This window comes from Aythya ferina (assembly GCF_964211825.1).
Source record: "Aythya ferina genome assembly, chromosome: 3".
Classification (NCBI taxonomy): Eukaryota; Metazoa; Chordata; class Aves; order Anseriformes; family Anatidae; genus Aythya; species Aythya ferina.
In genome coordinates this window covers 90,381,878-90,397,984 of record NC_140298.1, presented here as the reverse complement: position 1 = coordinate 90,397,984, position 16,107 = coordinate 90,381,878, and the positions used below count along the sequence as shown (strand labels likewise).

At 33.5% G+C, this 16,107-nt stretch overlaps 1 long non-coding RNA gene across 1 annotated transcript; it reads left to right on the top strand.

Moving 5' to 3' along the window:
- Positions 1 to 339: 339 nt before the first annotated feature.
- Positions 340 to 9,886, top strand: LOC311434448. The gene is made up of 4 exons (XR_014691503.1): positions 340 to 428; positions 8,259 to 8,307; positions 9,294 to 9,378; positions 9,756 to 9,886. It is a non-coding gene; the product is annotated as an uncharacterized lncRNA (long non-coding RNA).
- The last annotated feature ends 6,221 nt before the right edge of the window (positions 9,887 to 16,107 follow it).

Below are 16,107 nucleotides of genomic sequence, written 5' to 3'. Positions count from 1 at the left end.
AATGTTACTTCAAAAAATTTGGCAAATTTTAACCCAACACCTTGTCTCTAGGTTTATATGAATATTTAAGATTTTTTTTTTCCAAAAAATATTAGAAGGATTAAAGAATCTAAATCTTCTGTTTTCAAAATTATTTTTTGTTTGTTTGTTTCAGTGGGGAATACTTTAATTTCCCCTGGTAAAATTAGATATTTGATGTGATTTAATCCTTTGGGATTACAGGACTCACTAATGCTCTAGACTTGTCTTCAGGGTCTCTATAACAAACGGTTACAGAAAAGCACCTGCAGAGAGACATTTATGCTCCCTGCCTCACATCCTGAGGCAGATGGAGTGAATCATCACTGCAGGTGCCAGTTTATCTTCAGACCGAGTAGGAACCTGGAGACTAAACTGTGGCCTGATGTGTAATTGTGGCCTGACCAGAGGTATGTAAAATTAAAACCACCCTCATGGTGGGTGTCTTTGATGATGTCACTGCTAAATTGTTTTTCTCTGCATTAATGTGCTCTAGTACTTTTTTTTTTTTTTTTTTTTTTTTTTTCTCCTCTGTATGTGAATTAAAAATTCCAGTGCAGCTGTCCTGGGGACAGAGGACATCCATGGTGTTCTGAAAACCTCTTTTTTTCTACCTATATGATTTTCCCTGTTTAAAGTCTATGTGGGTCTGGATTGTTGCCATTATTAGAAATGATGATGTAGCAAATCAAGAGAGTATTTAGGGAATATTATTTTTTGTTGTAGAAGTGATCTTTCCCTTCTAGGACTGGAATAGGCAATACCTTTCTGTATAGATACTGTAAAGCTAACTCTTGATTGCATCATTTTAATATTCAAATTGGAAATTTTATTTGCTAACAAAAAGTTATGTAAGTGGCTATCACAGACCTTATGATGATTACAGAAACTACATTTGACAACACCATGAAATATGACCTCTTCTGGTAGAGGCTTCATATGACTTCATCATAAAATTTTCCTTCTTTCTGTACTTTGTTATTAACTTTATATTATATTTCTATTTGAATGCATCTATATTTACATTCATATCTAAATGAATAAGTACATACTATTTCTTATTTTAACAATCTATTATTGTTTGCTTGACTTACTACATTTATCTTACTTATCATAAAATAAAATTCAAAATAATATACTTGCAAGATGTTAATAATGCATATCTCCTAATTGAAAGAGATAATCGTTTATCTCCACAGTGGGTACCAAAAGTTTAAGCACTAGTATATCAAGTTAATTCAATGTCAGCAATGTGTTTTCACATATTCAGGTTTTCTATCATCTGTTTCACTCTACATTTTAAGTGTTTTAAAAATGGATAACAAACAATCATAAAGTTGGAAGTTATAACATAATTTGAAATGAGAATGTACAGAAGGAAAACAAACAAACATCCACCAGTAAATTTAACTAGATATTGATCATGCTCTATATTACTGTGCATTTTTAATTTTGCTCATAATTTTATAGTTCTAATTTAAAGCAAAATAAGGTGAAAACTGAAATACTTCCAGAAATAATATAATATGTGTGTACATATATATATATACATACAAGTAATGTATGTGGTAGCTTGAATGAACTGTATAGTAAAATTGCTAAAAACTAAACAATTAATTGGAGGTAAGAACATATTGCTATCAACATATTGGTAAGAGCAGCTTTCAACAGCCTGGGTGCCATCAGGGACCTTGGACCACAGAAAATCATGGTAAAGAGATTAAAAAAGAAAACTTTATTTCAAGGTAATGGTTACTTATGTTTGGTAAACCTGTATGTAAGGACAATGATGAGCCCACAGAAGAGAAATAGTATTTAAGGCAGGCAGACACATCTGATTCAGGGGTCACACCTGCACAAGAAATGAATATGGCTATGTATTTTACTTGTTCCCATAACTAAGATCTGCAGCATGTTCCCATAACTAAGATCTGCAGCATGTTTTCACAATGTATTTACTTATGTTTGAAAGAGGTTTATTAAAACAAACTAACAAACTAATAAACAAACAAACCTCTAGTCTTTTTTGAAGTTATTTATTTATTCATTCTCCTACAATGCTAGGAGAAACGTTTTACAAGTTTTCTAAGAAAGGGAGATGGCCCCCATGCCATTTTATTTACTAGAACATCAAATTTTGTCTAAAAACAAATTAACAACAAAATTAAAGAAGCTCCAAATATTTGAAGATTTTGGGGGATATTTAGAAAGTGTTCTAATCCAGAATGGATATTTAGGATATATTGGATATGCTTACCATGCTACCTCAGGGCACTTAGCTTAGATGTTTCCAGCATAGACTTCACTTGAATGGTGCTTCCTTCCAGCCAGAGGCAGATAACACCTCACTTGAGAACTTCCTCTGGAGTTAAATAAGCCTCTGGAGATAACAAAGAGGCACCTGCTCATATCTCCTCTCAGCTTGCTGCTTGTCAGTTTCTAATTAATAGCTCTGCAGTATGGGAAGGTGCACTTTTCTTGCTCTTTCAAAGATCTGAGAGTATTTCTGCTGAGACAAAACCCCTAATTTAGTCAAGTGTTAAGTATCATGAATCTGTCACAGTCCTTCCAATTCACCTTACAAAAATGCCACCAGAATCAAAAGAATTAGATTCCCTTCCTTCCTTCCTGAGCTCTTTGCATCTCTCTGCCTGTGAATTGTGACACTAGCAATCATAGATAGTAGGGATAATTGGTTATGGCTTGTTTAGATTTCACATTCAGTTTACCATGTTTTAGTCAATTACAAGGAACAAGTGTTTTTGTATTTTATTTTATTTTATTTTATTTTATTTTATTTTATTTTATTTTATTTTATTTATTTTTCTTTGGTTGATTTGGTTCTTTGGTTGATTACCACTTCATTAGTTCAAAATTGACAATGACATAATTATATTTTTATATCAATTATCATAATTATTTAAAATATATAAAAATAATAATTATATTATTATTCTTTTCTATGTCATTTATCTAATAATGACATAACTTGAATTAAAATTTAAAAATTGAATTTCAAATAGTTTTCATATTAACTATGTTGTATTATTATTTTAGAATGGGTTTAGAGGATAGTAGTAAAAATATCATTCCATATGCAAAATGCATACATATGTATTTGTCTTGCACATATTCTTAAAAACAAATAAAATATGCATGCTAATAAATAGGTATATTCTAAGCACACAAATGTGTACTTATTCAGGTACACTGAAAAAATAAAATAGTAAACATTCAGAATTCTGAATGATAAATCATACTTCTATAGTCTCTTTTCCTGTTCAAATATGTAAATATTTGTGACCTCACAAAATTAAATTATCATCATCAGACTCAGAATAATCAAAATCTTGAAAAGAGATAATATGCCCCAAAAGCTAAATTATGAACAAGATATGTGTGGCAATAACACTATGATTAGTATTGGAAATTTTACAGGAATAAGAGGATAATTAAAATAATCTTGTGATTATGTTATAATTTTGAAGTAAGTAGTATATAGAGGGCTACTATGTGACATTATTTTTCACTTGCTGAAACAGCAGTTGGTAGTTCCTTTTCTGTATTAGACCCTCCAGTATGATGAAGATGCTTTGCACAGCAACTGGAGTCTCCAAAGTCTCACCATTTATTTATTTTATTTATTTATTTTTGCCACTACGGAGTTAACTATAAAAATGCTTCGAGGGCCCATAATTAAGCGAATCCTCACTTGACGTTTTAGACCCTTTTGCCACTATCTTAAGCCATCCTGTGTTTCAGCATCACACAGAATCATCAAAATACTGTTAGACGGCTACCATAAGGTCTAGAGATGTGCAATATCCAGCTATAAATGACTATTACAGCACTTCCAGTCTGTTCTTTTGATCATAGAGAGAAAAGCAGGTCTATTGAATCTGGGTAATAAAACCTCAAAATAAGATTTCAAAATTTTATTTCTCTTTAGCTTTCTTGCTGTTCATAATTCAAGGTAACATTTTACTGCTTATTAACACATAAAAATTCCATTATATCAATTCATTTTTTACACGATTTCAGTGGAATGTTTCACTTCAGCTTTCAACAAAACAGTCCAACAGATATAATTTTAATTCTGTACAGAGAAACAGCATTTTTATATTTTGTTCTGTTTACCACTGCATATAGTATATAATCCATAATAAATATGAACAAATATATATAAGCATAAATTCTGATCTTTATGCATGCACTTTATATGTAGCAAGGTTGAGACAGACATGTCAAAAGTATTAAGAATGATGTGTTCAGATTTTTCCATCTGTATATTTATACAGATGAATAATTTCACTCAAGTCATTTTTGTGGATATTTAAATCCCAAATATTCAAAATCATTGTAGGTGTCAAGTTGCAGGAGCAAAACCTAAATACAATAGAATTATTATTATATTCCAACTCCTGAAACTGTCAGTTAAGAAAAGTTTTTATTAGAGTTGCTTAAGACATGGACAACTGAGAAAGCTTAACTTCCAAAATTCCTTTTTTCATTTTACCTTACAATGGAAATGCAAATGCTGATGAATATTCTTAGATTTTTTTAAGTGTGCAAAAGGAATTTTATAAAAACAAATCAATATTTAAATTGAAACTTGTTCCCTTTTTGCATAATTGGTTCTGGTAGATAGAATACTTTGATATTCCTTCCATGTTTTCACTAAATAATTAGAAAAAAACAACATCCCACTGCTAAGATAAATAAAAAATATTGTAAATGCCAGTTTCCACCCCTCCCTTCCAAAAATAATCCTAACAATTTTGTTCAAAGCATGCCAGCTCCACTACTTTCTTTTTGCCCTGTACATGATGGATGCATTCTGAAAGTTACCCAGCTCACAGGTGAGTCAATGAAAGTCTTCCTACTGACTTCAATGACAGCTGGATCAGACCCAATGTGAAGAGTCATTGATGCAGTTCCAGGACTCTGACAGCACAGGAGAACAAAAACAATGCACAGAATATGATTCTTAACACAGTGCAGATGAGGTAAAATCAGCCATATACTCTCTGTTTCTCCCTTATGACCTACCAGTGGTGCTTTGTGCTCTGTTAGTTCCCAAAATGTCAAATTAGGTACAGCTACGGTCTAAACTTTTTTTTTTTTTTTTTTTTCTTTTCCTGTCCGTAGGTGAAGTGAAGATGAAGTTTCTGGGACCGTTGGGATGATGCACTTGAAACAACTTCTTTTTTTCTGCCCTTCTCTAACATAAATAACGAGTACCAGATACACTCTGTAATGATCATAAAGAAATGCTGGAGAGAAGAACCAGAAAACTTGTCTTTTATATGTGTTAGTTCAGCCTATTCTTCCTGCTTTGTCACTATCTTTAATTTCCCCTCTAGCTCTATAAAAACTTCTAGCTGTCTCTTAAATTCATTTATACAATGTGCTTCAGTGGGCTTACCTGACAACTTATTCCTCACATTTATTACTTTTAGAATGAAATACTTGTGCTTCAATACTGCTGCTGTTTCCACTTAAAGGATATTGTCTACTTATCAGGTCTGGTTTTGATTTGGTTTGGTTTATATTGACTAATTTTTAAAAATAGCTTTTTGTTTGTTTGTTTGTTTTGTTTTTCTTACTGATATATTACTCTTTACATTTTATGCAGAGATATTGATATTTATAATTGGATGTCTCCTCCACCAGTCAGGTATAGAGTGGTCTTATAGGTTAGAACTCTTAAGCTACCTCTCCTCAGTCACTACGGTAGGTGCTGTTATTGGGGGAACATTCACTTAGGGACATTGTTTAGTGGTGGATGTGCTAGTGTCAGGTTGACGCTTGGACTTAATGGTCTTAAGGGTCTTTTCCAACATAAAAGACTGTATGACTCCATAATTCTAGAATGGGCAAATACTGTGGCAAAATGCTGTAACAAGAGCATTTTGAAAGGTAATAAAAAGATCTCCTGTCCTAAAATTGAGAATGTCTTATCTTGTTAAATAGCAAAATATTCCAATAGATTTTATAGAGCAGTATTATGAAATTCACCCCTTCCCCCATTCCCCCTTCCTTTTTATTTATTTATTTATTTTTTTATTTATTTTTCAGCATCTATGCAGGCTTTATTTATTAATCAAAAAAACAATTTTTGGGGTAGGTAGTTTCTGGTTTATTAGGATACTTTACATATATGCATAGCTACAATCAAGCAGTTAATGTACTAAAATACAGGTAAAGGAAAGAGAACATATCTATTGTACAATTATTGATAGTATGTCTATATCACACTTTATAATCTGTGTAGTTTATAGAATGAGAGAGAACGTATTCCAAAAGTACACTGTATACATGTCCTACATTTCTCTGAAGGAGCTACCTTTCTTCATTGACTATACCCCTCTTCTCAGTCTGAAGTAACTGGGATGAACACAATGAATATACTCACTACAGCTCCTGCAAAACATTCTCTCCTTTTGGTGTAAAGAGCTAACAGCTTTCTACAGGAATTAACTGTATTCTACAGTTTATTCTACAGCATTTCAATTCAAGACTTAAACATTTTAACATACAATATTATTTATCATTTTTGCAAGATTACCATTGATTCTAAGAATAAGCATTTTTTAGAATAGAAGTACAACAGTCTAGTATTTCAGTTCCAGATATAGTGCTGCAAATTTCTAGAGCTCATATTTTCTCAGTACATTTCTGTGATTTCAACCTTTTTAAAAGATATTACGAGAAAACATTTTATGTTTATGCTTAGACAGCTGTAAGAAAGAGGACAGTTGTCTGTTAAAACTGTACCTTCTGGGGAAAATGTGAAGTGTATTTCTCAAATTATTGAACTGTATATATCCATTCAGACCAGTTAGCAAGTTACTGGGCTAGTCTCCAAATTTGTTTGACTTTAGGTAGACTACACAAGGAGACATGTTTCCATCTACTGGTGAGTGATAAGGATGTTATCATCTTAAAATGGACGTGTACTCAGGCACCATCTCTACAGGATTGGTTTAATCAACTTTAGATGTTGTTACCATGGAAAACTCATAATACTAAAAGAACTCTTTAATGTATTCTTATGCTGTGTGTCATTTGAACATATGGAGGAAGACAACACTCTCTTTGTTAAATATGTAATCTATCAGAATTTGAATATTTAGTATGCACCTTGAATGTATAGTTGTAACACAACAATAGGATAATTTTATTTTTGAAGAAACTGTTTCAGTAAAAGAACAAATATTACTACTGAAACTTAAGTTTCAGTATATATCAAATAACATATCATGTATGTTATTGATAAACATGATATGTTATTTTATTACTGATAAAACGCATGATCCTAGATCTGTTTATTAAACACTTCTGAGTGTTAGACATGTATATAGCATTTTCAGATGTTCAGCTAGTCTTACAAATCTACTTTTGATAATAAATACCATCTGATTCTTTTTTAAAATCTTTATTCTCAATTGTTTTACCAGCATCATTAGTGACATTAGTGATTTGTTGTGCTGTAAGGACCCAACTCAGCAAAGTACTTGAGAAGCACTCACTCTTGAACATGGAAGTAAATTAACCAAATCACTTATGTCTTTACAGCTTAAATATGGTAAAGTGATTTCTAGAATTGCCATTCAAAAGAAAAGTTTAGGATCAAAGGTCTCTTCACATCCTTCACAATCACCATCTGCACAGGTGATGAGTGTTTGTAGCTGATTGGCAAACTTTTATTTTTTTCTTTCTTTCTATCTACCCACACAAGATTGTATGAAGTTTCAAAAAAGAAAAGAAAAGAAAAGAAAAGAAAAGAAAAGAAAAGAAAAGAAAAGAAAAGAAAAGAAAAGAAAAGAAAAGAAAAGAAAAGAAAAGAAAAGATCACCTTGCATAGTTTTAGATTTGTATTTTAGCAGCCAAAATTTAAAAGATTATTGCATCAGAAACAGTAATTCAGATGAAAATTCAGAAGGCATTGAAATTCAAAAGGAATTGAATATATAAATATATATTTATATTGTTTTTGTTTTTTGTTTTTTTTTTTTTTTTTTTTTTCTATATAACTCTAAGTAATAGAAACAGAGAAGGCAACCAAGAAGCTGAGACGAAAAAAAAAAAAAAAACGTTAAAAATTGATTTCAGGTTGATTCCTTATCAACATTTCTGTAGTACTTTTTTTTTTTTTTTTTTTTTTTTTTTTGATATAAATAAATTAATATTCAAAAAGATCTAAGAAACTTTAACAAGACTATTTTTTACCCTGACAGTTTCTTACAACGATGCCATGCCTCATTCTGGAAATTGCAGCTACCTCAGGTATTCTGCACATTTTGAGAACTATCTTTTGAGGTAAATAAGAAAACACACCTGTGGAGCTTTAGTTTGATACTTACAACCACAATCAAACTGTTAATATTTGGATAATAATGTAAGTAAAATAACTTCCAGTCACAATGCAATTATTAATAGAAAAGATAAAACTAAAATTATTGTTACCAGTGGTATGGATTCTAATGTTTCTCAAATTTAAGATTTGAACTTCCTATAGCAAAATAGATCACTATTGTTCTATCCGTCACTTAAAAGAAGGATGACAGATACTTTGTACATGGATTGCATTTCCCAAGCCACTCAACAACCTACACATTGCAACAACATGAGGAAGGATACACTTGAAATTATGATGATGTGAGCTTTTGGTATTGCTCATCTTTGCACTAGTCTTTGTTAGTCAACTATATTGCAGTAAATCTCAGAAGCAAGGGAACAACTATCAAGCACTATTTTTAACTCAGTTGTTCACAATACCTTTCAAAAAAAAAAAAAAAAAAAAAAGTCAACTTGCTACGGTATTGTTAAATGGAAGGTTTTGGAACCTTCCATCTGTAACCTGTAGGAATTCCAAAATGATACATCACTGCTGTATCATTTATCAGTCAATAATGAGCTGGAAACACTTCAAATTAAGTGTTTGTATCAGATTCATTTTTTAATCTGTGAGCCAATAGAAAATACACAGTTCAGTTCATTAAGATAAACCTTTTAAACAGAAAGGTAAACTGCCAATAAAAGGGTAGAAATTGAATCAAAGATTGTTTTAACTAGCTAGAGAGTTTCAGAGGACATCTTCTTATCTGACTAGTGTGACATTTGCTACTTAGAAGAAGTGAGGAAATGCTTAGTTTGGTCATAAAAGACTACAGATCTTCTAACCTGAATTCACTTGAGGGAAATAAAATTGCGGTGGGTTTTTGTTGTTGTTTTTCTTTGTTTGTTTTAATTATTATTATTTGTTTTCACAGGGATGAGAAGCTGGAGATTTAGTCTGTCCCGATTCCCTAGAGAAATCCAAGGAGAGGAACAATTGTAATCTTTCTATCGGAGCAGGTTATTTTAGTTAATTGAACTTGAAATTCAAGATATACAGAAAGACAAAATTTCTGAAAAGACCATGTAAAGTAAACATGTATAGAAAGTAAACTGGTTAGGGGAAAAAACTAACAAACAAAAAAACAAACCAAAACAAAACAAAACAAAACTTCTAGGCTGAATTTTGTTATAAATGTATTAAACATTTTGTTTTATTTCTTATCTTGTATAAATAATAACTTCTATTTTCATTTTTCATTATCTGCATTGAGTTAAGTACAATTTCAATTTAACATTAAGGCATTTCCCTTTATACCAAATCAGTAGAAAAAAAAAGAACTGGTACTTTTCATTGTGGAAATGTATCTAAAGAGTATAATTGCACTTTCCCACAGAAGTTCTGCAAGAAGTTCTGCAAAAGACAGTATAATGGAGACTAGAAAGTATTCTGAAGTTGGTGTGGATAAACAAAGAAGTTCTGCAGCACATAACAAGACAGAGATGTCATCACAAGATTTGTTAAAGGGTTAAGCTTAAATTAATAAAAATATAATAAAATCAAGCTACACACATTGGAGAACCCAGCCTGGTGTGTTCCATATTATGAACTAGATATTTCAGTGTAACTTAACAAAGTTCCATATCTCAGTTAGCCATACAACTTCTAAGAACTTTGCTACATGATGAATGCCTTTCTTACTAAACTTGTTCTTGTAGGTTGAATAATATTTAAATGCCTACAGGCATTTCAACAATTTATGCTTATGCATAACCTATAATACAACAAAGCAAAGGAATACATGAATATCTTGATAACTAGTGTATTCAACCCATCCTAGTTCCCAAATTGAACTCTCTGTGAAGCTATTACACAATTCATTATTCAGAAATGATAACAATGATCAAAAGAACGCAGTAATTTTGCTCTGAATTGTTCACTGATTTCATTCAGATACTGCCTTATTTGCTTATTTTTTTCTTTTCTGTGCTGATTATAAAAAAGTCCTAATATGATATTTCCACAGCTATCTTTGCAACAGGTAATAAGAGTGATTTTACAGTACTTCTTCTCAGGTGTTTTTAGGAAAGTATTATATCTCATCAAATTATTTTTATCAGAATTTAATTTTTAATTATAGTATTTTATCAATTATTAATGTGCAGAGGTTTCCCTAATTTTCCAGTTAATTTAATTGCAGCTTTATTGATTGCATGATCTTTATTTCTTTTCATACAAGTACCAGTGTAGCTTTTTCACACTTATTTTTCTCAATTTTCTTTTTCTTTTTTTTTTTTTTTTTTTTCCAAATCCGTAGTTCATGGATATGAATCAAAGAGGACTGTTCAGATACAACTTGCTCTATTAGCTGTTTTATAGTATCCCCAAATTGGTAGAAAATGTACCTCATATATGAATCTGAAGGTATTTTGCTAAAGTCTTTATCTGTCAAAATATTTCTGTATATCTATACTTTAGATTCAAACTGTAATCTGAAACCTTTGAAAGGACAAGTAATGAAGCAGATAAAAGAAACTAACATATATTTGCAAAATCAGAAAAGTTTTTAAGATTGTCCACATTCCAGATGATGTCTGCAGTCCAATCTCTGGTACCCAGACATTTCAGTATATGAGCTTGGTATTTATAGTACCAATCAACATGACTAAATTTATTCTTCTATCATGATATCTCTTGAATAAATAAGGAGGTGTAGGAATTCTTTAGAAGATGAAAACTCCTTTCAGGAATAAATGGTCATGCAATGCATCTTCAGGAAATACCTAAGATCTAATATATTTTTGTCTTCTGTACTCAGTTTTCGCTCTCTTCCTTTCTCTCTGCCTCCCTTTAGCTGCCCTCAGAATAATCTTTTCTCCCCAACAGCCACGGGGGAAAAAAGAAGAAGGCTAGAGTTTCTTCACTGAGCCATAAGTTTCTCCACTTAGATTAGGCTACATTCTCTCATGCTTATGATGCAAAGTCGTTCTCTGCAGACACATCCTAGTTATTTCTGGTACCAGGGAAAATGTTACCATGGCAGTACTGTACTTCTTCTTATGAGCTCAAGTTAGCTCAGATACATCTATACGGTGTTGAATTATGCTATATAAATATACCCTTAACTCTAGACCCCAAATCACATCTACATGTTACAGGGTTTATCAGTTTTCTGATACCTGAAATCTGTGCTTGCTTAAGAAGAGTTATGTAGCTCAGAGTGCATGACAAGAAGCAACATCTAAGCAAACTACTTTTTCTTTAACATTTAGGTTTAGGTTGGATATCAGAAAGAGGTTCTTCACTAAGAGGGTTTTCACACACTGGAACTGGATCCCCAGGGGCATAGTCACGGCACCAAGCCTGTCAGAGTTTAAGAAGCATTTGGACTGTAATCTTAGTCATATGGTCTGAATTTTTGGGTAGACCTGTGTGGTGCCAGGACTCAATGGTCCTTGTGGGTCCCTTCCAACTCATATTCTATGATTCTGTGATTCTACTACTAATGTCACCCACTAAACCATGTATTTTAGTACCAAGTCCAACCTTTCCTTAAACACCCTCAGGGATGGTGACTCCACCACTTCCCTGTAAATATCATAAGGGAAAACCTATATTGTTACACTTTCCACAAAAACACTACCAAGGTTGTTTGAAAAAAAAAAAAAAACAAAAAAAAAAAAACAACAAAACATGTGGGGGAGGGGGGTGCGAAGGGAACAAACAAATATTTATATTTTTTAACCTTTTAACAAAGGTTAAAAATAGACTGTCCTCCACCTTCTTTTCATAAGTTTCTGCTTTCAGGCTTCACAATTTCAGTAGGAATGGTACAAAATATATTCATGAAAGCATTCCTTTCTGATTTGGGTGTGGAAGAAAACTTGTCATACCATTTCATACTGAGGATGGTTGAGAGTCTAAGATGTTAACTTCTAGGATAAACTCTGGGCTATTCACCAGTGACAAACCAATCCTGGAGACACAGATGAGTCTCATCACTTCAGCTTTTTAGAAACAAAGCATATTAAATTCATGATAGTGTTTTACATTTTGAATCACATACAGAGATAACTACTAGTTGCTGCTCTGTGGAAGTGTATTGTGATATCATAGAGCACAGATTCATTCATTTTTTTATCTAACCATAACATGAACGAGGTTTTGGGGCTGATTTATTATAAACATAGCTTAGGAAAACAAAATAAAACCACACAAACAGCAATTTTAAATCTTAATAAAATTCTGAATGTGATTAGGGAACACAGCCACACAAACAGCAATTTTAAATCTTAATAAAATTCTGAATGTGATTAGGGAACACAGCCACCCATCATGTAGATCTCTATATTAGAAAGGTCAGGTCATGACTACTTATTTGTACATTTCAGCACATAAAAATTGTAAATGGTGTAAGTAAAAGAGCAGAAAACACACTAAACCATCCATTACCCTTTTCTAGTCTTCCCTTTTCTAGTCTTCCCTCCTTTTAGAACTATATAATGCCATTTATATTAAATTTATATATATATTTTATATTTTCATTTATATTAAATCCCATTAAAAATGCTTGAAAGAATTTCTAGTTCACAAACTGGATTATGGAGATGTTAGTATAAATATTTACAATTGATTCTCAAATATAATCCTATTCCTACTTTATTTTACACGTACCTTTTAATAAATATTTTCTTACTTTCACTGCAAGGAACCTCTTTACTAACTCTTAACTATTTACTCTTTTTACTAACTGGGAAAGAAAAAAGTTGTTAGATGTATTTTTACTTTATCAGTGTTTATCTTCTTTTTGAAGTCTTCAGGCCAATACATCTTCAAGCCACATCTGAATACAAAACACTTCATTTTTATAGTCAACAATATCTACCATACCTTACTTAAAAACAGAGAACTGGGGAGGAGAGGAACAGATGTGTTTTCCTGATCCAAGGTTTGTCTGGTTCAGATTATTAGTTTTAAGGAAAAGAAAGGTAAATTGTACTTGGTGTCTATGTAATGCTGGGGCAGCAATGGCCTCTCCTCACAGAGGCTGCCCCATGACAGCCCCAGCTGGTTCCAGCTGGCTCCAGCAGCCCTGTCGCAGAGCATGAATGGCCCAGCAGCCAGGATGGTGGCACCTCAGGGAAAGAGGATTTAGGAAAGGGTAAAAATGCTGTATTGCAGTTGTGAGAGAGAGAAGGCAGTCTATCTTGACCCATGGGTTTTTCACCTATTTTTCTCCCCCTGTTCTGTCAAGGAAACTAAGGTCAATCCACAACAGAGGGCTTAGCCATACCATCGTCACATATGAGATTAAAAAGATGGTCTCATTTTTCTCTCTGAAGAAAGTCAAGTTCTTCTCAGCAATAAAAGCTGAGGTAAAGAAGAATAAAAAAGCTGAGGTAAAGAAGGAGAAGGAGGTAGACTTTTGGAATGATGGCAATTGTCTTCCCATTGAGCTATTATGCATGATGAACACTTTTCCTGGAAGTTGCCGAACATTTGCCTGCCAATGTAGCAAATTAATTCCTTGTTTTGTTTTGCTTGCATGCACTGATTTACTTTATCTAGTAAACTGTCTTTATCTGAACCTAAGAGTGTTTTCACTTTCTGATTCTCACCCTCATCCCACTATGTGGGGAGTGAGCAAGCAGCTGTATGGTGCTTAGCTGCCCACCAGGGTTAAACAACATTCCTGCATACCTATAAAGATTTCCACTGAAAATAGCTGATTACTTTTGGCAAGACATTCAGTATTCTAGGAATAAATAAATAAATAAAAAATTAGAAAAAAAATGTGTTAGTCTCACTCAGATAAAATATAATCTTTATTTCTAAGATACTGTTCTGGTCAGTAGGTATCTCTCTTTTACTTAACAATAGATGTACATTTCATCAGGGACTTCCGCAATAGATCCTTCCATAATGCACATGCTGGTAAGAGTTTTTTCTTTTCCTTTTTAGTCTTGTCTTTTGGAGCAGTTTCACCTTGCATTGTATTATTAAATTTTAATTGGACAAGGCCATCTCAGATGGACTGACTCTGTAGTTTAGTCAGCCTGTAGTGCTTGCTAGAGATATTGATAATGAGGGTTCAAGCCCTTCTTTATAAGTTATAACTTCAGATACAAAGGGGACTGAAAGAAATTCCTACTACAATAGCAAGAGAGAAGTAATGATTTCTTGGGATGCTTTGACTGGCATGTTACGTATATGAAACAAGCAGTGAGGAGATCTGAATGTGATGCTTTAATGTTAAGCAAGTACTTAAACTACCTTGGTGTTGCTGAACAAATATGCAGCTGTGACTGCAGGGCTCCGTCTTTGTCCTCCGTTTTATGCATGAACCTTATAAGTTTCTGGTGAATGAAAATGGATTTTTTTAATTATTATTATTATTATTTTGGGGGGAGGGAAGGAGAATAATAACTAAACTAGACTAAAATAAATAAATGTCATAAAACACCAGTGAGAAATATATGCAGAATGGTAAATAAGAACTTGAATTCATAAGGTAGTTAGCTACCTAGAAATGCAGACTGTCTCCCAGTGGCATCTTCATTATGCCTAATGCCTTACTGGTCTAGAAATCAAAGCAAGGAGATCCTGAAAATCATACCAGGCACTTATCTGCTTATTAAGGCAACTAAGTATCTCTTACAAGTCTGGGCCAGAGGCTGTAACTGTAAAAACAGTATGAGCTCTAGTTGGATGTAATTAGTAAGTAGTTTTGCACAGTAGTAAATTAAGTCAGACATAAGTGTCTGTAGCCTTTTTATATATTAATGGGAGTGAAAATTATGGAAGGTACAATATATATGAGCATTGTATTTCCTAGTCATCCTTCTTGATGGTAAATGTAATTAGTAACATTGGCATGTCAAAGTATGTATACAATTCCTATATACACAGCCACACCTATAAGCACATACTTACAGTTTCTATTAATGTTCAGAACAAAAGAGACATGGAAGGAAGTGTTAAAAAATACCATCTGTTCATCCATTAACACAAAATATTTTGACTTCCTGTTAAAAAACAGTTTTCAATGTAAACTGAAATGTGTACCCCAAGCAGAGCTACAGGCTGGGAGAGGAATGGTTGGAGAGCTGCCAGGCAGAGAAGGACCTGGGAGTGATGGTGGATAGTCGGCTGAATATGAGCCAGCAGTGTGCTCAGGTGGCCAAGAAGGCCAACGGCATCCTGGCTTTTATCAGGAACAGCGTGACCAGCAGGGCTAGGGAGGTGATCGTCCCCCTGTACTCAGCTCTGGTGAGGCCGCACCTCGAGTATTGTGTTCAGTTTTGGGCCCCTCGCTACAAGAAGGACATGGAGATGCTTGAGCGGGTTCAGAGAAGGGCGACGAAGCTGGTGAGGGGCCTGGAGAACAAATCCTACGAGGAGCGGCTGAGGGAGCTGGGCTTGTTCAGCCTGGAGAAGAGGAGGCTCAGGGGCGACCTTATCGCTCTTTTTAGGTACCTCAAGGGAGGCTGTAGCGAGGTGGGGGTTGGCCTGTTCTCCCACGTGCCTGGTGACAGGACGAGGGGGAATGGGCTTAAGTTGAGCCAGGGGAGTTTTAGGTTAGATGTTAGGAAGAACTTCTTCACTGAAAGGGTTGTGAGGCATTGGAACAGGCTGCCCAGGGAAGTGGTGGAGTCACCATCCCTGGAAGTCTTCAAAAGACGTTTAGATGTAGAGCTTAGGGAAATGGTTTAGTGGGGACTGTTAGCGTTAGGTCTGAGGTTGGACTC